The sequence below is a fragment of the Onychostruthus taczanowskii genome, unplaced genomic scaffold (genome assembly GCF_017590055.1).
Source record: "Onychostruthus taczanowskii isolate IOZ18803 unplaced genomic scaffold, ASM1759005v1 scaffold11, whole genome shotgun sequence".
NCBI classification, from domain to species: Eukaryota; Metazoa; Chordata; class Aves; order Passeriformes; family Passeridae; genus Onychostruthus; species Onychostruthus taczanowskii.
In genome coordinates, this window is record NW_024497629.1 from 877,924 (window position 1) to 902,243 (window position 24,320).

The 24,320-nt window shown below is 43.9% G+C and overlaps 1 protein-coding gene and 1 non-coding gene across 3 annotated transcripts in view; both read right to left on the reverse strand.

The window, feature by feature from the left end:
* EVA1A (eva-1 homolog A, regulator of programmed cell death) overlaps positions 1-24,320 on the reverse strand; it is a 205,166-nt gene that overhangs the window by 62,064 nt on the left and 118,782 nt on the right. The window lies entirely within an intron of this gene.
* Positions 18,718-18,789, reverse strand: TRNAC-GCA. The gene has a single exon. It is a non-coding gene; the product is annotated as a tRNA-Cys (tRNA).

Sequence of the window (24,320 nt, forward strand, 5' to 3'; positions counted from 1 at the left end):
TTCAAGTGCAGAAGTCAGAAGGAATGACTTTGAGAAGTTTGTTGCCTTTAGCTGATTTCCTGGGAAGAAAGTGACTGCCACAACCACTGTCATGTCAGGTAGCCTCAAGCCAGTGGACAGAAGAACAAAAACTGTCCTTCCCATCTCCACAATAATCCATTTTAAAGAGCTGTGGGTTGCATGTGGCAAGGCTCAGATTGATAGTAAGCTCCAGGCTCCACCAGCAAATATGTTTAAAAATAGCCAAAGCAAATGGGAGGGAAGGAGCCAGGCACCTTTTTGGCTGTGTTTGGCCAGCAGCAGGGATATGGTCTGGTTAATCCTGACCGTCTCCACTACACCTCCTCATTGCTAAGGCAATGTCCCATAAACAGAGCAGGGAGCAGCAGCTCCCTGGAGCAAGGAGGCAGCACTGTCCTCAGGTAGTGGCACTGCATTAGAAGAAGGAAAACAAGAAATTTGTGCAGGCAAGCTGAAGACTCACTAGAGCATGTAAATGTTACCTAAATTTGTGCATCAGCATTTAAATACCACAAGAACTGGAGCTGGAGCTGAGCAAGAGCAAAGCAGATGAACACAGAGTGTGTGATCCAGTCTGGGGGGATGGGGAAGCACAGGGAGCTGGGAAGCACCCACAAACTGGGCCAAGGCTACCCCAAATGCTGCTGCTGTTCCCCAGGAGAAGCTGTGAGAAACTGAAGCAGATGGCAGCCAACATGCTGGTGGGAAGCAGCACAGAATCCTCAAAGCAGCCTCGGGCAGGACAGAGAGCACCACACCAAGCTCAAGCACTGAAGCAGGAAAAAGCAGCTCAGAGAAAAGGAACACCAGCACCACAAGAAGCCACCAGCAATGGGAGATCTCTCCTGGGGCTCTCAGTGGCCATTGTGGGTTTGTGGAGCTGCAGAGGGGTCTGGCTCAGGGACGAGAAGTCCACAGACCCGATGTTAAAAAGCAGGATTTGTTTGCCCTGCCCTTGTGCAAGATGAGAAAGGGGAAGGGAAGCATGTGCCCACGCCACCTCCTTGCAGAGTCTTCACGCCCTGTGGCCTCTTAGAACACTGGTTCCCCCACTGCAGTGGAGTGGCTGCTGAGAGAGGCTTTACTCAAGGTAGTACTTTGGTGAGGTAATCTAAGACAACAGGATTAAACTGAAAGAGACAATTTATGTTGTGCAACAGGAAATATTTCTAGACAGTAAAGTCTGTTGGGCTCCAGAGCACTTTCCCAAGGTAAGCAGCAGAACAGGAATGGCCATCCCTTGGCTCATCTGTCAAGGCAACACGAGCACTGTGTGGTGTGGAGAGCACGCTCGCACAAGGAGAGAGACAGGACAAGCACCCCGGGTTTACTGCTGTTACAGCAGTTCTGTGTAAAAACAGGGACCCAGCATTTGCTCAATCACAGAACAAATTTCTATTGACAGAAGAAAAAGCTGAAATGTAGGGCAAGTATGAAAGAAGAAAAAAAAAAAAAAAAAAGCCAGAAAATTCTTGGTGGTATTTTAGACCCTTCATGTTCCCATCATGATCTCACTCTGAGTGGGTTTCTCTTGTTTTGCTTTCTCCTTTGCAAGTATCAGGAAAAAGCAGATATTAAGGGATTGATTCTTACCTGCCTTCCACTGCTGTGAATCAAGAATAAAATCACTGGAATCAGCAGGGTGATCTCAGCTTAAAATGAAGTGTGTTCACATATAAGTAAAAAAAATCAAGGATGAAATTATGTTCACCTCCCAGCTGGCACATAGGTAAAGCTTTGGGATAGTTTAGAAACCCATTCCCAAAAACTGCACTGGAGACAGAGGTTCATCTCTCAACAGCTGTATATATGGGTGGATTTCCAAAGGACTGGAGGTTCTATCGCCCTTTCCAGCACCCAAAGCAGCCCCTGAAGCTCAGGTAGCCCCAAAACCATCTTGCACACATTCCATTCACCTCAGAACTGACTTGCCTGTTGAACCCTTATGAAAATGCCAGTCTATCACCCCATTTCCTTTCACATCCAGGATACAGAGCACAGCTCCAGGTAAATGCTGTTTCTTAGGCTCCTAGGAGGTCCTGAGAGCAACTCTTGCTACAGTTTCTCTCCTCCCTCTGTTACATGAGCTCACGATTCAATTTTGGCTATGTATGTCTCTGCTAGTAAACTAACCCCTGCCAGAGCCCATTCTTCAGCCCTGAAGCCAATTGGCATGGCCTGATGCCTACATATTATTAAACTCTCTTACACTCTGAAACAAGGTGACTACATCCAAACTGCCTTTGGAGCGTCCTGGCCCTTCCTGAACTCCAGCAACACCCAGAAGTTGTCTCAGATCAAGCCATGTGTGGCAGCACAGACCCTCGAGACCAGCTCACTAGTACATGTATAAGCCTGCTGTGAGAATACTGAAAGTGAATACTTTTTGTCTCAGAAAGAGTCTGGGAGACTGGAAGACCCAAAAAAGGATTTCCTACTCAACTTGATTTAAAAAACTCATGGAAGAGCTGTGAAAGAAGCTTTGAGCTTTTACCTAGAAACTGGCTCCAGGCAAAGCTGTCAGTAAATGTCTCCTGGGTCCCCCTATTGCTTATGGCAGCATGACAAGGAGTGCCAAGGCTGGACAAGGAGCTTGAACTTTCCCCAGCCATGGCAGATGTGCCTTGGCTGGGGGCAGGGGAGAGGGACTGAAGTGCTCAGGGTGAGCCCAAAGCCCCTTTCCTACATACCCATCTTGTACCTTTTTCCACCACTTTCTCAATAGGGAAGGGGACAGAGAGAACTCTACTGCCAAACCAGCATAAAATGAGAGGGAGCTGAGGGAGCACCATGAATCAAGCAGTTACTGGGAGGTAAACACAGCATACACAACGCCTGGGGATCATTTCTCCTGGGGCCAACTCCAAGGCTTTTATTGCCCCACTTACAATTAGCTGGTAAATATTGTACATATAATTGACCTTTCTAAACGCTGCTGGGTAGCTGGAGGTGTTGGGAGCTAATCCTGCCTGTGAAGACCCGGGGTTGTGCAGCACCAACTCTGTCTGCCGGTGTGTAATGCTCTGCAAGCTTTTTTCCCTCGCTTACTGACACATTGAGATTTACTGCCCTGTGTCAGTGAGTTCAAGAAAGCCTTTTAACTCTGGAAGCTCCAGGAACCGGCTCCAGCACATGCTTCAGGATTTATCCGTCAGTTTGTTATGCCTTGTTTGTCCAAGAAACAGTCAAGACTGAACGAGTCAGGAATGACAGAAATAGTACATGAAGTCACAGTTGCTCCACTTTAAAGCACAAGCATTTGTGTCGTTTTCCTACCAAATATACGTGTGTTCAGCGAGCAAATAAGGCAATGGCAGAGGAAAGCCAACACAGGCAGGATTTTACATATGCCAGCTGAGTTGTGCCCGCTCCTCCAAGCGAGGGTAACACAGATTTCCACATGTATCAGCTCTTTCTGCTCAGAAAAGCAATCCCTGGGACTGGACACACTCACAAACCCCGTGAACGCTGCCGCAAGCCAGCCCCGGGAAAAACCTGCGAGCACTAAACTGAAGCTGAAAGACAAACATGTAAGAGAAAAGGCTGAGCAGCCGCTGCTCTTTGCCTCACCTCCGCTCGCTGCCTGCCCGGCTTCTCTGCCCCTCTGTTAAACAGCCCTTTTTCCGTCACTCACATCAAGCCACCAGCACAGCAGCACCAATGCCAGCCCTCGCAGCTGACCTGTCCTACGGAGTGAGACGCTCACGGGGCTCCTGTCCCCTCCCCGTTCCCTGCCCGTCCCCCCGCAGCCCCTCGCCCACCCAAACACCCAGCACCGGCATCCCCGGCAGCCTCGCTGCCCACCACCCGCACGGACAGGAGGAGCGGGCGGCGAAGTTTGCGGGAGAAGGATGGGTTTGCTCTCACCGCCTCAGGTTCCCAGCAGCCTGGGACGCGGAGCTGCGTGGAGAGAAGAAAGTTCTTCCAGCGTTCTGTTTCTTGGCGCTCCTGGCAGCGGGCTGGGAGCTGAGCCCGTGGGGACAGCAGGAGCAGGAATGTGGCTTGACAGGCGGGAGCGTGAGGTGTGCCCAGCGCTGTCACATCCTCCCCAAAAGCCGCCGGCCGGGAGGGCGGACGCCCTGCGCGTCTGCGGGAGGCTGGAGCGCGGAGCGAGTGCCGGGGAGGGCAGCAACAGGAAATGACACAGAAACTTCACCAGGCTCCAATCCAAACTTGGCCCCTGACATGAAAGAGAGGGGAGGCAACTGGGGGCGGGTGGGGGGGGAAGAGAAATTTTTCTCCCTCATTAACCAGCCTAAAATCTGCTGACTGGAAAAAAAAAAATCAAGGTGACAAGTTTTATGAAAGCAAGGAATGAAGGGGGTAGGGGCGGGATTCCCATCAGAGTTTATTTACTTGAGCAGGAGTGGTGCGATGATGTTAGACACTAAGAGCAAAATGCCATTTTCAGCAGTTTCCTGGCTTTTCTAAGCTCTCGGATGCTCCAGCCTGTGCCCGAGGGCAGCAGGCAGCAGCGAGGTCCCCTTTGCATCCTGTGCGGCAGTTGCTGCCCCTGGAGCCCCGGCACGACTGCCCGAGGCTGCAGGAGTCGCTCCGAAATGCAGCACTGCCCGCAGCTCCCGGGGCTGCAGGAGTCACTCCGAAATGCAGCACTGCCCGCAGCTCCCGGGGCTGCAGGAGTCACTCCGAAATGCAGCACTGCCCGCAGCTCCCGGGGCTGCAGGAGTCACTCCGAAATGCAGCACTGCCCGCAGCTCCCGGGGCTGCAGGAGTCACTCCGAAATGCAGCACTGCCCGCAGCTCCCGGGGCTGCAGGAGTCGCTCCCCAATGCAGCACTGCCCGCAGCTCCCGGGGCTGCAGGAGTCACTCCGAAATGCAGCACTGCCCGCAGCTCCCGGGGCACAGGGGACGGGCCGGGGCTGTGCCCAGCCCGGAGAGGAGCACACGGCCCCGCACGCCTTGGGGACAGGACAAGTGGCAGCCCAGGGACCCGCGAGACGTGCCAGAAGCAGAAAATCACACTGAGTGCGTGGTCAAACCTTTGCTTGGATGGATGCAAGAAACTGCCTTTATTGAACAAAGCTGGATGGATACTTCAGAATCATACAATCATAAAGTCATTAAGGTTGAAAAAGACCTCAAACATCACCAAGTCCAACTAGCAACAACATGCTCACCATTAAACCATATCCCCAGCTATCACATCTACACATTTTGGGAACACTTCCAAGGATGATGACTCCACCATGTCCCTGAGCAACCTGTTCCAGTGCCTGACCAACCTTCCAGGGAGCAAATTTTTCCTGATATCCAATCTAATGGATTTTCTAATAGCATTATTCCTAATCTATTTGGATTATTTTCCTAATAACCACTCTAACACTTGCCCAGCAAGGCAAACCCTCTGAACACCTCTCTACGTGCTGGGTGCACTATTGAACTTGGCTGCAGTTTTTAAAGCATCCTTTAAGCCTAAAATGTGTCCTTCTCAGGCAGCCCAGACCTAGCCTGACTCTGGGCGCTCTGCAAATCCCACCCACCCTTGCAGTAGGCAGTGCCATAAAATCTTTGATAGGAGCCATGGGACTTTCTAAGGGGTCCTCTTCTTCATGATTTAGTTCCCACACCACTGCTGAAAGGTGGATGAGATGCCCACACAATCAGGTCACTGTAGATTGAACAGAAGGTCAAATGTTGTTTGGAAGAAGATGTATCACTCCTCATCCTGCTGAAAGATGTCCTACCAGATATAGTAAACCACAGGGACAGTTGGAACCCAGGTCTAAGCTCAGATTTAACTCTTTCCTGGAAAGCAAATATAAACATAGCCATTCTGCCTACAAATATGAAAGTGGTAAAAGATTTTTTTCCTAAAACTTGACCTTTCTCAGGCTAAAGATGGCCTCACTGAGACTTCTCCATTCACCGTTCAGTTTTATAAGAATATAACATTCCCACTAAAACAAGAATTTTTAAATATTCCTATTTAATAGTAATATTTTAAGGCCAGGTGAGATCACTCATCTGATAATTTCCATCACCTGGCCTGATTACCTGCATAGCTGAAGCCACAGAATGGTGTCCAAAAGCAACACCTGAATCATTAAAAATTATAGCACATCATGCAAGGACACATCCCCCCCCGAGTCAGGGACTTTCAGGGAAGGACACTCGACCCCAGATAAATTATTTCAGTGGCTATCATGAAGAAGGGCTCAAGAAGGGCCTCAAGAAGAAGGGCTGCCTTTCTGATCTGCATTTGTCTGGTCTCACTCTCCACCCTCAACCCTGACCACCACTCATCAGTCTCTCTAGGAAGCTGCAGATCAGGCATGGACAGAGAAGGCTGCAGCCCATCAAGGTACAGCCCATCCTCAGCTTACCCCCAGAACAGCAGGAATATTTCAAGCCTAGGCATAGCTGGGGACCCTCCAATATTTTGGTTGAAAGCAGCCAAGCCATGCAGCTCTGAGTGGAAACTGGAGCCTGCTGCTCCCTCTCCATGCAAGCTCAGCTTTACAAAACCACAGACAAGTCATCTCATAACCTTGTCCTGAATAAATAAAAATAGCTGAGCATTTTTAGTCTCTCACGGTAAGGCAGATTTATGGACAAACCACAAACCGTGCCTGTCACTCTTTCAAGATCCATTTCAATTGCATTAAAGTTCTTTTTCAAATGTGCCTACCAGACCTGGATGTGGTATTACCTCACCTATACTGTAAATTTTTAACAGACTTGGACTCCTATCCAGTTGCTCCAGCAGATGCATCCCTCTCTTTGCTGTGCCTTTGTGAATGTGGTAGCAACCTAACAAGCTGAATTGGGGATTTATTGTTATAGTATCATTTTACTCCAAACTTCAACCTTAAACACAAAACACTTTCAGATTTGGCATTTATACAGTGTTCAACATATGCTTTGATCCAAACAAGGGCTTTGACCTGCCTAACCTTTGATGTATTTTTTTCGCTCCTGTGAATGACTTGAGCACAATCGTACGGTATCGCTTGTCACTTCCCTAATGAGAGGTTATTTTCAATTAATCAAAGAAATATAAACAGAGCCTTGTATCAAGTTTAAATAAGCTCAGAATAGTTCTGCCCTTAAAACAGATGTCTAAATCTGTGTGTCCTTTCAGATCAGAGCTAGTGCACTGTCAAGAAGAGATCTTGCAGATCTGTTTGCTCAACCAGCTCAAAAAACCAAGTATCAGCTCCAAATCCTGACACAGTCCAGTGTGGCCCATTGAAGTCTGTGAATTGGGCAGCCCATGATGCAGATTACGGTAACCAGGCCAAAATCAGATTTGTGAGGTCTTTACAGATTAGAGAGAACGGCAGAAGGGAATTAGATAGCACCACATTATTTCAAAGTAAGGCTAGCCCTGCATCAAGCCCAGCACACCATAGCTGCTTCTCCACAGTTCTGATCGTGAAGAGGTCAAATAATAAAATGACAAGAGGAAGAGATTAACTAAACAGGGTCAGGGCTGCTCTTTGGTCCCAGGGCCATCAGACACAGCCTCATGCACAGTGAGGGCTAAATTTTCCTCTAAAAAAGAATGGCCCCATGCAGACTTCCTGTTGGGAACAATCTCTGGGTCTTGCTACTGGTCAAGCTGTTGCAGAGAGCTGGCACTCCACTTTGGGATAAACAGGGACCATGATAACATTTAACACCATATAAGTTTTCCAGTGGCAGGGCCCTGGTGCTGTTTAATTAACTTAACCAATAAACTAATAGCTAATTTCAGAATGATAAGTTACCCAAAAGACCCACAAGACTTTTTCTTCATCCTGAAGCCTTGGGTAAATACAGGCTTGCCCTGTGAGTCTCAGACTTTTCCACACAACTTTAACATCCTTATTTCTTGTACTTCAGACACTGGTTTTTGTTTGTAAGCTCTCCAAGGTAAGGAGCACATCTATTCCTTGAGCTTGGTCCTTGCTTGTCATTCAAAAAACCAGTATTTTAATCCATGGGGTGGGATGTATCTGCACTGTGCTTTGCCAGCTCAAGGGTAGATCTGAGCTAAATATGTGTACTGATCCTCTCTAGTTAATAGAGACTGGCCCTTGTGGAAGATAATTTATTTTATCCAAACACAGTTTAAACAGGTAATTCCCTCTGTGTCTACACAAAACACCTAATTTTCTGTGTCTAACAAGGGGGTAAAAAAATAAAGTATGTGTTTACCTGTCAGAGCAAAACACAGATAATTTCAAATCTATAAGATAAATATTATAATAGTATTGTCACAACTTTTGATGTCAGAAACAAGTCATCTTGTGTAGTATCTAAATGAGATAAACTCTGTTAGGCCATTAAGTTTTCGTGCAGTTACCACTGGAGCCCAAGATGCTGTGCAGCACTGAAGTACATCTTCTCAGCAGGGATCCACTCTGAGTTACAGCATGTCAAGGGAAGGGGAAAGCCACCATGTAGTTTATTAACTGACTGTCCTGAGAGTAATAAATGACTTTTCAAAGGGAATTAATCTGGAAGAGCTTCCTGTACTTGTTTTTGTTGTACATATACATATATACAATTAAATATCTCTGCACTAGGTGCCATTTTCTCTTGCTAAAAATACTCACTATAATCAGTCAGCTTTTCTGAAAGTGTGTTCTGATAACCTGAGCTCATTCACAAATAGCACCTGCAGCAACATTCAGTAGAGGTAGGGGAACACATTTGAGAGTATTCACTCTTGGCAACTTGTTTCCTTGAAAATGAACATCACTTTTCCATTTCTACTTAGAAATAAGAGGAGAGAAGGGAAATGGCTTGTTGCAAATGGACAGGTTTTGATGTTTATTTGTGAGGATGTTCAGCATGCAACTACTGTGATTCTAGGGTGAAACTTATGCATTTGGCTGCTATATAGAGAGAATTTATAGGGGTTTTCTTTTACTAGTTTGTCTTTGTTTGTCTTGCTTTTATTTACTTTTTATTTTTTCAGTCCAAAGGGCACCATGGTCTCTGGTGGAAACCAGTGGGACCTGTGGCTGAAGGACCTGCACAACCCTGGATAAGGATAGAGGAGAGGAACCAATCTTTTTTTATCCTTTTGGCAAATCTATAACTAAAACCACAACATGAACCATGTGCCAAAATACTGGGTTTACCTGGGAAAACTATTTCCGTTCGAAAGAGTGCCTTAAAATTCTTACAGCAGCAGGATTAAGGTGTGGTGAATTCAAACAGAAGGAATAGTCTTATATAACTTTTTTCCTTCAATACCTTAATTTCATTCTAGATTGTCTGAATCCACAAGAAAAATTACAATGCCTCAGAGATGTATTCTTTTCTGGCTTTTGCAGGTTTCATATGTTAACGTTAGATGATCTGCTATTTTATTTTAAAAAAATTGAATAATTTCCATGCATATCTGCTCCTCCCCATGCTATTTTTGGCATTTATGAAGCCAGCTACATAAACTTTAGAGGCAAATGACCTTTAAAAACTAATGAAGATCTGTAACATTTATGTAACATAACATCCTCTGTATTTTACAAAAGGAGAAAAGCTGATTTCTTCTTCTCCCCTCTCCCTTCTTCCCCCTACCCCCAAACAGATAAGAATTGTTTCTCTCAAGTCTGTCTCTCTCCAGAAAAATCTGACCTACAAATGGCTTTCTCATAACTCAGCAGACTAGTTCAGTCCTCATATGGATTTATCATTAACCACACAAGCACATGTTGTCCATTTTGCCCAACCTAACGAATGTGCTATAAATAAATAACTCTAAAAGCAGGTTTCACCATTCTTATCCAAGCTGTTGCTGCAAGTCCTTGTAACTCCCAAACCCACTTACATTAGAAACATTAATCACTTGATTATAATTCAAAGCATCAGCTCTCTACAGCTGAAACTCCCTAGCACTTGACTTTGGCTAGACCTCTAACCTCAACTTATCACTTTCAGGCGTACTCCACATTTTCTGCTCCAATCTGTCACTGATGTAGGAAAGACGTGGGAAGTTGCTTTCCGAAAGTATTTTTAACCTAGGAGTGTCTCATTAAAAAGAGAGCTTAGTATAGAAACTCTGAAACAAAACCTTTCCCACTTCACTAAGCACAGCAACCTGAAAGTACCAGAGGCGTATTTCGCCACAACTCATGTCATTTTAAACCCCAGCAACATAAAGAAAAAGGAAAATCTTTTGGAAAAGATGCTGTTGAGTGTAATTCCTATCTACCCCACAAATATTTTTATATGATCATAGGATTATCTGTAGAGCTTTGTATTTTCCATCTAAAATGAAAGAGGCTGAATCAAGCCATCTATTATTCTGACTTGCCTGCTCATTTGTTAATAGTGTATTTGTACAGTTTGGGTTGTTTCTACTTATTTCAGCTGACAGCATGCAGATCATATTGCATCTTGACCAAAGGTTTTAAAAGGCGAGAGAAACAGAAGATTAATCTTAGGATATTATTTTTAAGCCTCATGTGCTTTAGTCTGGAAATAGAAAGACAAAGATAAAACTCCCAGAAGGACAGCCACAGCTAATGAGAGCCTGAGAGGAAATGATCACACATTCTTAGTTCTTCTGATGGATGTCCTTCTAGCCTTATTAATCAGAACTTCATGATGCCGATAAATCACCAAAGTACGATAACAGATGAAGGTGAGTTTGGATGTAAAATGATCCATGGTGAAGGATTACTATAAAGGAGGAAAAGGAGGGGGAGCCACATACAGTTTTATAAACTGCATCCTCAGCTTGTAAGGACTTGTAGATAATAAATATCATTCCTTTTCCATATTATCTAGGAGATTAAGAATGTTTCTTGATGTATAACTGCTGGGAAGCCTCTGTAGCACCTTCTCCAGTTACCAGGAGGTTTATATTACATCAATTGCTTTAATTTTCCATCAATTATGATTTCATTTTCAAAGAGGAACTTTAAAGTACCTTTCTTCCTTTAACCTCTTTTTGAGGAAGTAGGCTCTGGAGGCTGGAAAGGAGAATGCATGCAGAATATTGAGGGTTTTGATCTTGCAAGGTTTGTCAGATCCTGCTTTGAGATTCCTGCATGTTTTCTGGTATGACCTTATCCTGCTCAAATGATCCTATGTCACAGAGGTGTCAGCAAGGTCTCCACACCTCCAATCACTCTAGATACAGAGTTGTTGCTTTCTATATTCAGCAAAAACCACAAAAATCAATCCACATGTGTCACAGTTTGTGGTTTTCAAGCAAAGCATTTCCTAGAGCACTTAAGAAATAAATAAATGCATTTGAGATGCTATTACTGATGAATCAGTTCCACTCCCTGCTTTCTACCAGTGTTTTTTATGCTGTGGAATACAGCCCTGGTCATCTGAAGCAAACCAAAGTGATGCTTACGTCATGCAAATTCAAAATAAAAGGTTATTAAAATGAGGTAGCTTGCCAATAAGGCAAAATTTGCCTTAAGCCATGAGAGCCAGAGGTGTAATAGACACCTAAGAAAGAAAGGGCAGAAGTGCACTGAACACCTTTGAGGATGCTCCCAAATGAAATACAAATTTGGATGCTGCCCTGTAGCTTCAATTTGGTTTGTGTCACAACACGGTGAGGTCTCCAACCCTACCAAGCTTTGCTAAGTCATACTGCAGGACAGCACTTGGTAGGGAAATGTACCAGCTTGGTCCAGATGCAGTGAAATTATGGCAGGGACAACTGATGGACCCCATCCAGAGGCATAGGAGCTTGGAGGTTCCATGGGTGTCAGTCAGACTCCATGTGGAGCCAGCCCAAACATGCCCATGTCATACTGCACTTTGTATTCTCTAGGAATAGAAACAGGGACATAGGGAATATAAACAGGGATAAAATTGAATTTCATGGCACTTCTCAGAGCTTCCCTGGCTGGGATGACAGCTGAGGTGTCTCTGACACCATCTGCCCAAACACTCCCAATTCCACAGGGAGCTCACAGGGAGTCTGAAAAACTGGGCAGTCAAAGGGAGAGCCTTTGAAGTGATTTGATGTCCCTAAAGAAAATAAGGCAAATTTGTCCCTGTAATGCCTGCTTTGTACTCCCTGGAATAGTGAGGACAGCATTTCTCTTATCTCTGTTCTTGCCAATATTTCTCCATGTTGCTGTTTAATGGGAAGTACTGAAAACACACATGAATGGACACTAAATTACAGAATATCCCTTCAGGCTTTCTAAGCCATCATGAGCACAAACAGGAGACAAGTACATGTGAACATAAATTCTAAGCTGAGATGTGTCATTTTACCCATATAGAAAGTGGAGTGGAGAAGAGAGAAAATAATGAACAAAAGACAATGAGGAAAGAAAAGAGAGCGGGGGAAAGCCCTATATATAAGCTTTAGCATCTGAGAAAAACCAAGCAGAATACCTGGTGCCCAATCTGAGATCTGCTGTGTATGGATGCATCAGTCTGTGGCATGGAAATGAGTCAGAATTTCTGTCCCAGGGAACACACTCCACTGGTGCAGTCTAAATTCCTCTCAGGGGGGTATGTTGGATTTACAGATCTGATTCTTGCCACATGATTCTTGCCAGATGTCTGGTCATAGACAGCAGATTATTTTAAAATAGACTTCAGCTGAGACACATCACTTCCACCCCAAGAGCACTTAATTCTTAAAATTCAAAAGAATTGAGTGCTTGAAATCAGCAAAGGACTATCCTTAAATTACAGTTTCATGCTGCAAAGCCTATGTTCTTGAAATATGGAGGCAGGCCAAAGAAATCAAGGTGTATCCAGGCCCTCTTTCCACTGTTCTTGAATGAAGTATGGTATGGATTTCTAGACCTGGATTTAGGCCTGGAAGCACATCTGGTGGGTGACTATTACTGCATATGTTAGATTTGCACTACGTTAAAGAAATCATGGCTTCCACAAACATAAATTATGAAAAAAATTCCTGGCCTGAAACTAAATATTGTTGTTTATTATGTCACATTGAAACTGTCTCCCACAGAGATGATGGCACCAAAGCCGTGAAATATCAGCCACAGAGCCTTGGACTGCTGCAGCAATGCTCCTGATTGAAAATCATTGAATCAGTTGAATCAGTTGGATCAGGCAACTGATTGAAACTCCACCATCCTGAGCTAAGGCATCAACTCTTCCCAACCCACACGGTGAAACCTATCAAACAGGAGTCACCTCACTGCAATATTCACCTTTATCTGCTGGGGAGGAGGAACTTCAGCACAAGAAAATGAGAAGTTTTGGCAACAAAGAACAAGACAAAAGAACAAACACAGCCCTTCTCAGCAAGCTCACTTGATGCAGGAGTTGGAGATAAAACACTTCTGGCTTCCAATGCCCGTGAAATGCCCAGAAAGAAACCTTCTCCTTCCTGGCATCGCATGTGTTAAGTTGAATGGCTCAAAAAACCTTTAAAATTGGATGTGGAGCTACCTTTGGTCACAGGAACAGCCCTGTCTCCAGCAGCAGCACTGCTGCTGGGGAGCATTACATAAACGAGTTCATGTGAGGTCACAATCAGAAGACAGGCAGAGGCAGAAACACTCCAGCAGGCATTATTTTTCCACAGCACAGCCAAAAGCAGGCAAATATTTAAGAACAGTAAAATGCCACCGTGTTTGCAGACACCATTTATTAATAGCAGGATGGATTTTCAGTCAGTTTGTACCACAAATACCAACACCACCTTTGCTGCACTAAGTTGATGGAAGTGACATAAATTTTCAATGAACAATTATTTAAATCAAGGTGCAAAACTGACTGGGCAACCTGCAAAATTCTCCACGCTCTTGATTCTGAAGGTCTGTTCCCAAATCCAAATCCATCCAGTAAATACAAAGCCATAAGTGTGTCCCATGTGCTATAGAAGAAAACAGGACATCAAGGATCCTGTTTTTGAAAATTGAAAAGGTAGGAACAGACAGAGTGATTAAATCCTTCCTCTCTCTTGCATTGCACTGCTGATGTTTTCTCGTTTTTAATAGAGGTTATAGAAAGACTGTGACCCAACGGGCTCAGCAAGGAAAGTGTTTATTCCCTACAGGGCAGGAACAGGGGTTCCCAAAGCAGGATGGATCCTGAGTCCCAAACTGGAAATTATCATAGACCTGGATTTGCAAAGGGAAACTGTACTGTGGTCCCAAAAAGGGTTTTAAAAATAGGAAACTTTGGGATTTGCTGATATTAAGGAGTTTAGTTAGATGCCTATAATCATGTCATGCTAAGTTTTAATTGTTTTCAATATCTCAGAGTTGCATTTCATTCCTCAGGAAGGTGATGAATTTGAGCAATTTGAGCTTTGCATGTAAGCAAGCTGAGAGAAATGGAAAATAAATTAATTAATTAATTAATTTTACCCCAACCTGTTATCCATCTGTATCAAAACTAGCCATTGCAAAGAACCACAGTCATATTCTGTGAGAAATAACATAAATCTCTCCATTTATAATGCAGCTCTTCTTAGGTTTTAGCCATTAATCATTGGCCCATCTGCATACCCAGAACTCAGCTTTGCCAACATGTTCCAGACTCTGAGCTAAGATTCCTGAATCAAATATTCCCCCTTCCTAATTTATGCCACAGTAACTCTTCAACCTGAAATCCCCAGGGCCTCAGAATAGGAGGGTTTCCTTCCAACAGTCAGTAGCTGAGCTGACAGGGAATGCTGATGCTAAGCTCCCATCCTCTGCTATTTTTGAGTAATTGTCTGTCATGTCAGGCTGGAGAGATGGATATATCCATGGGACAGGTATGGCCACAGAGATCTCTGATACAAGAAACTCATCTGGCTGAGAGCATCATGGCACAGCAAATCTCTCCTCCACTGTCTATTCCAGCTTCCTGAAGAACTCTGGAATTCTGTGCCTGTATCTTTGTGGTCTGCACTTAGGACATCTGCAAGACATAGTCAAAGACCAGAAGAAGACAATGGTTAGCACCTATGATCCTCTGGATCAATTGGGGGGTCAAAATGGTGGAATTAATTCCTTTAGGAGCTGCAGACTACTTCAAATTCCATTCCCTTTCACTAAAGGTACATGGTTCAATTCTCTTGCATCTGTTATGTGAAATAAAAGTGCAGCTACTGCTGTAAAAAACAATAAAAAATGTTTCTATAAATATATTACCAACCCAAGAAGGGTCAAGAATCTCCATCCTTTACTGGAAACAGAGGAGAACATAATGACAAGGAATGAGGAAAAGGCAGAGCTACCTGCAAGGAAGTTGTAGCACCCTGGGGATGAGTCTCTTCTCCCAGGTAACAAATGATAGGACAGGAGGAAATGGCTTCAAGTTACTCCAGTGGAGGTTTAGATTGAATATTAGGAAAATTAAAAGAAAAACTGTCTTAACTGAAAGGGTTGTCAAGCACTGGAAGAAGCTGCCCAGGGCAGTGGTGGAGTTTCCATCCCTGGAGATATTTAGAAGATGTGATGTGGCTTTGAGGGACATGGTTTAGTGGTGGGCTTGGCAGTGCTGGGTTAATGGTTGGATTTAATGATCTGGAAGGTCTTTTCCAACCTTAATGATGGTGTGATTCTAAAATATGTAAGAGGATACACATTTCACAAAAGTCAAACTGCCTTAAAATCCTAAGGAAATAATATGCTGCACTTCAAACACTCTTCTCCAGAGGAGAGGTTATAAAAACAATAGTTGAAAGATGTATGATCATTTTGACTAATGCACTACCAGAAGACGCTCCCATGCTCATCTGATGGGTGCAGGAAAAGAATGGAAAATAACATAGTTGGGTTCAGACCAGGTCAGGTGGTCTTTCCAAAGATTGCTCCTGTCTCTTTTCTCAAGAAGCACATACCAAAGAGATTCTGTATGCAAACAGCTACTCAGAAGGGAGAATGATACAATAATAAAAACCAACAGACACATTTAGAATAGTATTAAAAATTAAAATCCCGTAGTGAAATCCAGTAGTTTCTTGTTATGTATGTTATGTATGTGTCCAACTCACTGCAACACAATGCTTCCCTGAAACTTGAGGAAGATTTTAAGAGGTAAATAAGTGAATGTTCTCCATACACCGCACACATTAAAAAGGGGTAATTAGACCTATCATCATGGGCTTCTCTGCAGCACATCAATCATGGGCAAAATCACAGAACATCCATGACAGGGCTCAACAAATAAATAATTACTATACATTAACAAAAGTGTGTAATGGAAAAGGAGTCATATTAATTAATCCAGTCTCACATTTTGATGAGCCTATAAACAATCTTGATAAAAGTAATAGTGTTGAGGCAATGGGCTTTTGAGGAGCACCAAATTTGAATTCTTGAGAAATATACTTGGCTGGTTTAAAATAAACATAGTACAGTGTAGATTAATTGGAGATCAGCTGATAGCTTTCCAAATTAAATAATAAATGGCAAATGTTCACGCAGCAAGTGAACTTTCAGCCCCCTATAGATGTTATCTTACCAGTTGCTATTTAATGTTTTTATTGGTGACACAGAAGAAAAGGTTAGACTATTATTTAGTAAGTTTGTGGAATTTTGGGAAGCAGCATGGAATACAGAGGACAAACAGCAAACCAATCCAGAGACGAATTCAGTAAACTGCACACAAGCCAAGAGTACGAATTTCAGTAAAGTCCTGAATGTAACATTGAAGAGTGGAGAACTTGCTTCTTGAGCATGAGAAAGGAGGCCAGAAGCAAACTGGAAAAAGCCTAGAAAGTGATAGATCCTAAGTGGTGTAACAGATGTCTTCAGCAGCATAATGCATGTACTAGAGATGTAATACCAAGTAGAAGAAGCAAAGAAATTATATAACAACCTAACCTGGCATTGGTGCAACTGCTGCTGGTATTCAGAGCCTGTTCTAAAGGCTGCAGGTACTGAGGAACTAAAAATAATTGAGGGGAAAGACACGAGTATTAATAAAGAATTGGGAAACCTCATTCTGAAGAAAGACATGAGAAGATTTACTTATTTAGTTTTACAAAGAAAAGGCTGAGAGGTTTCTTAATCACAGACTGTAAATATTCAAAGAGAGAGCTGGAATTAGCTAATGAAATTTCTTCAACCTTAAAAGATCTCATAGTGGACAGTAGGTAGAAGTTAAATCTAGACATTCAGAACAGATATAAATCTGGTTTCTTTGACAATTTGGCAAGGGTTGTGGGATACTTACAGTCACTGGGAATCTTCAAACCAACTTTTTAAATTTTCACTCCAGTTCAAAGAGCAATTAATTTAGGGAGGTCTTATGGCCTCTTGGCCTCAGTAATTTATCTGTTAAGTGACAGAGCTTCAAATGCTTCTATGGGAGGTTATTTTACTACCTAATAAATGTCATCTTTGGGAATAGTTTCATGGGATTCTGCATTTCTCTTTAATGCACCACTAATAGACCACACTGAGTAACTGATTCCCTTGTTTTCTCTTCTCATCAAAGCACAATTAAAATAATGATCTTTCAGCAGATAATAGCACCTTTTCTAATACTTGTAAAGAATAATCAGAGAATGAATCAAGCAACTAATTCTTAGTCCTTAGTCATTCCTCCCACTCAAGACCCAAACCAATGTTCACTTAAGCACAGGAATATGTGAGGAATGTTTCCTTCAGCCAAGCACTGGAGAAGAAGAGGAAAATTTGGCATTTGTGACCCTAAGATTGTGGTATCTGTACCCAAACCAGAAGACTATGCAGAGAAACTGGAGATTCTTGCAGGGGCTGAAATAAATGTGCTCCTGTGGTTAACACTCACTCCTTCTCTCCATCTTTACTTGCCTTTTGGCTGTGGCTTGTCCCTTTGGTTGCTCATGCTTTAATTTCCTTCATAATCTCAATCCTGCTACTCAGTGTCTAAACACTGTGTTTCCTTAAAACCACAAAAAAATCATAAAATCGTAGAATAGTTTGGGTGGGAAGAGACTCTAAAGATCCTCTCATTCCAATCCCCTGCCATGTGTCTCTGTCTCTCTGGGTGCCTCCCAGTGAACCCCGGCCAGCCCCGGGTCGGCAAACAGCGGGGGGGCAGCCCCGAAGAGACCAACAGCGGGGGGAACACTCTCTGGTGCCCTGAGGGTACTGAGGGCAGCTAGGCTAGTCACCTTTGCAGCAGAAGAGACGCTGGAGACATCAGTGGAGGGTAAAAGGCCGACTCTGAACAGGGGGCCAGTCCAAGGTTTATTCGGAGCTCCCCAGAGAGCCCCACTCCTCAGGGGTGCGCCGTGCTCAGAGCAAGACAAAGGAGTCTCGAGGTTACATTTAAAGGGGGGGAGGAAACCGAGGGTAGATACATTTGCTGACCAATAAAGACCCTCCAGGGATGCAGCCTTAGGGGACGGACATTTGGGATAGCGTATAACATCATCCTTGGGGGGCTGACCCCTGGCTTCGGGCTAATCACTCGACAGCTTTGACCGAAAGATCTAGATAGAAGGGATGGGATGCTGAGTGACTGACAGAGAGCCAGGGCGGGGATTTGGGGGATGATCTCAACACAGGAGAATGGTTACACAGGTAGAGGAAGGGGGTACAAAAAGGGGTACATCATCTGGGGAGAATAAGGGGATACAAAATCAAAACTATTACAAAGTATTACAAAGTATAAAAGCACACTGCAACAGCCATGGACATCTTTCACTAGACCAGGTTGCTCCAGACCCATCCAGCCTGGCCTTGAACACTTCCAGAGACGGGGCATCCACAGCTTCCCTGGAGAACCTGTTCCAGTTCCTCACCACCCTCACAATAAAAAATTGTTTTTCTAATATCTGACCTAAAAAGCAGCACTGAAGGGGGCACCTGGAGTTGAACCAGGGACCTCTTGATCTGCAGTCAAATGCTCTACCACTGAGCTATACCCCCATCTGACCAACCCTGCTCTGTAAATGAAACTCATTAGGACATTCTCTGCCCCAGGGAGTTCACCACATGGAATATGAACCAGCCTTGCAGAACTGGTCCAGCACAGACAACCTCACTGCTGCATTTTTTTCCTGAGCCTTGTAGAAGACACATATAGGGGTGTAGGACTTCTGGGGTAGCCCAGCAATGTCTTATGAACAAATAAAAACTGAACATTACAGCTAGTGCTGGACAGTGCCAGCCAATGCATTGCAAAATTATGGGAAAATTGCTCTGCATTCCCTTAACTCCTTCTATGCACTTCTTTCCAGATATAACAGGAACAGGGTTACCTGTCCAGCTCCTTTGCCCAGATGTGCACAGCAAGGCCAGCTGCATTGTCCATCCCTTGTCTCAGCCAGCACCATGCCCTTGTCCCCTCAGCAGGGTAGCTGAACAGCCACAATCAGAGGTAACAGTGGCCTGGTGACTCCAGGGACTGAATCCCCATCTCAAAGCAATAGTGATAATTCCCAAAGGACAGTCCTGAAGTTCAGCTTTCACTGAGTAATTCCCAGGCCTCTGGAAACAGGCTGGAGAACAGTAAATTTAGTAAGGAAACAGAGATCCTACAGGTCCCTATTACCTCACCAGCCCTCTGTCTGAAATACTTATTAGTATCACGATTCTTGCTGGAATCACAATACGTGTTCAAACACCAGGACAGTGAAACAGCATGTCCATGGGGTCAGCCAGAAGACTCTGGTTTGGAGAATCCAATGCAGGCAAAGTCGGACAAACATTAGATAAATGAATGGAAGAGGCTGAACCCTAATGGAAACTAAGAGAATTTGTTTGCTCTAAATGGTGGACCACATGGACTCAGATTTCTGTAGAAAGCACCTACAGACAGGTACATTCACTGGGACTTTGGGTAAGGTCCGCAGACTGAACTTTCTGGCACCATTTTCTGTGATTTTGATTCATCCAAAGTCCGCCACATCAAAAGTTATTAGTATGAGTATTTTGGAAAGCATGATCTCTCCCAAGATGAGCACCATCCCACAATGAGCTACCATAGCCAACCCTCCTTCCAAACCATTAATAAGGATCTTAAACAAAAACAGTCTAACATTGTTCCCTTCTGTTCCCCTGAGGTATCTTCCACCAAGTCTTGGCATTTATTCATTACTATGTGTTTCTGGTGCCTCCAGCCTGTTTTCAGTCTACTTTATAATCCTCATCTCCAGTCAATTTAAATTAAATTTTCAGCGCAGTCTTTATGAAACAATACTTTAATTGCCTCAGTACATGAATAGACATCTTATTTACACAGATTAAATGACCATATTATTTTCATCTATTTGGCCTGCAGTTGGATCAAGCTAAGTGATTAAGTTTTGTCTGGATTTCCTTCCTACAAATCTATGTGTGTGTCATCCATGTTCCTTTTCAATGGTGAAGTCAACACGTGTAGAGGGGCAGCATATTTCCTACATGCCACAAAGGAATCAAACTAAAGTGTGCTCTGAGTCACACAGAAAATTCAATAAACTCTTCTTCACCAGGGATGAGGTTTGCTTTAACTGCTTACAGATTTACTTTGTTTAGTCTTTTTTCCAGTATTCCATGACAACAAAATTCATGCCCTCCTTTTTCCATCATTTACATTCCATTTTGGCAACTCTCTTGAGGGTTAGCTAACATACATAGGGCTCCATGTGAATGCATGGCACAGCAAATTCTTCTTCCTTCCTTATTTAGACTCCTTCACTAGACATGGAAGCCAAATTTATTGGATGGTTACTAACTCTTTTAATGACTGCTGCTCATTTGTAAAGATCAATACAACATATTTTCCTCTGTCCTCTGGTTCTCATTTGATTTTTCTGGTTTTCAGAGACAACTTTGTGAGCCAGTTCCTTGATTAATTGCATGACAAACACAGCAGGCAGATTTGGTTTCCCAAGTTTCATTTCTACGATTTCCTGTTTCCCATATCCCTAAAAATTTGCTCCATTCCTGATGTATTCAGTTAATGTTAGTGTCAGGAGATAGCACAGAGATTCAGTAAATCCAGCAGTACTGACTTCAAGTTCTCATTCTGTGGGGCCTCCTAATGCTGTTAGACAGTTTGAGGTCTAAAATGGGATGAAAGGAGACAAGGCGAGGTAAATATGTCACTTCCACTCACGGCACTCTATGGATGTTCCCCAACTTGGTGAAAGTCAGCTAACCCACAAGAAGTGCAGTAAGGTATATTGGCATGTGAAAAAGTTTCTGTCTGTAGTGTCTACAGACACCCTTTGCACAGATCAGAACTCCTTTTCCACCATGGATACGGGGTCACCCCAGTACAAGAACAGGATTCTGTATCAGCTTCATGTCTGAAATCTTTATTTCTTTGCGTTATTCCACTAAACATAAATACAAATTTTCATCACCAGTCATGAAATAGCTGTTTCAACAGAGTTCTGGAAGTTTGAAGACATACACACCCCAAAAAACAACCAAACATCTGAGCAGCAAAATGATGTAAATTGGAGAAAATGAAGTGTCCTCTACATGGGCCCTACCCTTTCAAAGCACAAACATTTCCAAAAACTAATGCAGAGAGAAGCTTGTTCCAGCTGCTGTGTGACTCAGACTGGCATAAGTAACTGGCCAGGGCAGTTCTGGGACAGCAAAGCAGGGAGAAAATAAAGGCCAAATACTGCCTTGGTTCAGAAGATGTGAAACTTTCAAGTAACTGAACACCAGACTATTGAACATCCTTGGCTCCCTACTATGTCCCACCAGTTCCAACATTCTGCTGCACACACAGGCCAGTGAAGCACAAGCAGCAGCCTACATCAAGTACAACAGCCAGGACTGTGTCTATAATGCTTCCATCTGAAGTGTCTAATACTTCCACCTCATCACTTACTCGGGTTCTGAAGAGAGATGTGAGCGAAACTGCAGACACGGTGAAGATCTTCAAAATGACCAGTTCTTTAGGGAGCTTGAGGCCGGGGCTGTGGGTCCTAAGGAAGGATCTCAGGGAGGCACAGTTGTGGAGTACAGCAATAATTGTTTGATGAGATGAGAAAAGCAAGACAAAAAAGATCAAAATGGACTAAATAAGTCTCTTGGTATCAGCATTTGTGACTCGCTTGCTATCAGCATTGTGACATTGCATTACTTTCTCCTGTTGTCTTGCCTAAGAACTATTGAAATGAGAAGCAGCACATCTCAGACAATTTGCTGAAATCACTTCAAGTCTCTGAGTGATGTTAATGATTAGTGACCAAGGGTGGAGTGCAGTGAGGTGAATGGCAGATGAATGGCAGATAAGAGCATCCACCTTCATGGAGAATTTTTATCTGAGCACTTCCACAGATTCTGAATATATCTCATCACATCCTAGTCTTTACCTTACTACCTTCATCACTCTTCTGCAAAGTATCCTCCTATTTTATTTTTTAAATGCAGAGATGAAGAAATGAGTTAGTAATTGACCTGTTTAAGGTCACTCAGGCCTGTCCAGGCTTCCAGGACTGGTTCAGACAGAGAACTCAATTGCACTTTTGGAACTGCAGACAAATCTTATGGGTGGTTGGTCCTTAAGGATGTGCTTGGAGCTCTGCTGCTCCCTCCCCTCATGACACCAGCTCTGCAAAACCTGTCATGAGCTGGCAGAACAGTTAAGGGCACAAGTACCAGTGTCAGACCTTGGGAAGGTGCTTCATGTTTGGTGCATGCGCTCTAGGAGCTGCCAAATTTAAAGAGACTCAAGATTTTTGCAGAAGTATTCACAGAGACAGCCTGTCTCCACATGTCTATCAATAATGCTCAAGTGTCAACACTTCCTGGCTTGGATCTGAAGATGCCCTCACCTGCTATAGGTTTGCTAATGGCCATTATCGGTTCATAAATGGGGAAAGTCAGGCACAAAACAATAAAACAATTCTTCTGCAGTAACTCAGATCAGAGCTGGAATATTAAAAAAAAAAAAAGAAAAAAAAAGAAAAATTGAAATCCTGGCTCAAGTATCCTGTATTATCTACAAAGTGATTGAACTGCTCCTCTCAGAGTTTTCTCTTTCATTCCTTTTCCATCACTCCCACTTCTCTCCCATTGCCAACCGCGTCTCTCATTGCCAGTTTCCCTCCTGTAGTCTTTTCTCCCATTCTTACCCCAGCAATGATCCCTTCCTCCCAGTTCTGCTTTTTTGCTGTGGGTCTTTCCAAACACCATTGCACCGGACCATCTCCCTGGGGCCAGAGTCACCTCTCTGGAGGGGAACGTGCAGCTGCTGGTGGCTGGAAAGCAGCCAGAGGGCCCCCACTCCCCCCAGCTAGGCTGCAGGAGGATGCTGAGTGATGGTGTCAGCAAAGAGCAGTAAGAGGCCTTGGCTGCCTGTTCAATACCTGAAAGCAGCCCCTACTCACTGGAAAATGGATCTGAAGGAGGAAGGTTCCTCCCCCAGCCTCAACCAAATGATATTTCATCCAGCGTGAAGGAGATGTTGACAGAAGGGTCTGTGAAATCACATATGAGAGACTTTTGGCTGGTAGAGATGTTCCTCCACCAGTCACCTCCACTCCAGCAAGAGCAGGTCACTGTCAGAGGCTCCTGCTTGCCCACAGCCAGAGGTGAATGCACAGTGTTCCAGTCTGCTCATAAAAAGAGCTGTCAGGGAGAGCACAGGAAGGACAGCCAGCTCCTCTGTGTTATGTGTAAGGAGTCAGGGTTAGAAGCAGCTTTAATTAGGGCATTGCTGCTTTGATTTGAGAACACAGGGGTTTGAAAGTGTATGGGTTTCATGTTAAGTTCTTTTTGAACTCAGGAGGAAGGGTTGGACTTGCTATTTGTGGGCATCTCACTGGATCTACTTCTTGGGTCTGTCAATCCATGGTGTCCTCCTCCAGTGCATCTCTCCCAGGATATACTTCATTAGTTCAACCCAACTACACACAATTTGCACTCAGAACACACAATGGCCAAATAAAGGGACTAGTATGGCATGCAGCCACAGAAAAGGGGTTTGAGCAGAGCACAGGTACTCTCCAAGCCTGCCTTCCCAAGCAGTGTGTCTCCAAGTGATGAAATGCAATGCTATCAAATATCATGACAGAAAGCGCAAATATATAAAACATGAGGGTGCCTCTTAAAAATAAATGTTGCTCCATGATCTTTTTCCCAGGAGAAGGAAGTTTCCAGAGTGCTGGCTCTCTGCGTGTGGTATCACATTTTGCATGGCCTGTTCCCTATAAGCTCTCGACATATGCTACGAATCTGCCTCTGCACTACAAGTATTCTAAATCAGATGCTTATGCCTTCTTCTGATCTTTTGCAGTCACACGTACATACATTGGATTTTGCCACAGGCTATCCATCATTCCTCCCTTTCCAGCATCTGAAACGCATGACTTGCAATTTGGTTTTATGTGTGTTTTACTGCAGTTTCCATATAATCACACAGGAAACTTTAATTCTCACCTTATGAGCCCAAGTCTGCAGTTCTAATCCTTGTCTCTCACAAGTGTCATGACTGAATGTCTGATTTCCAA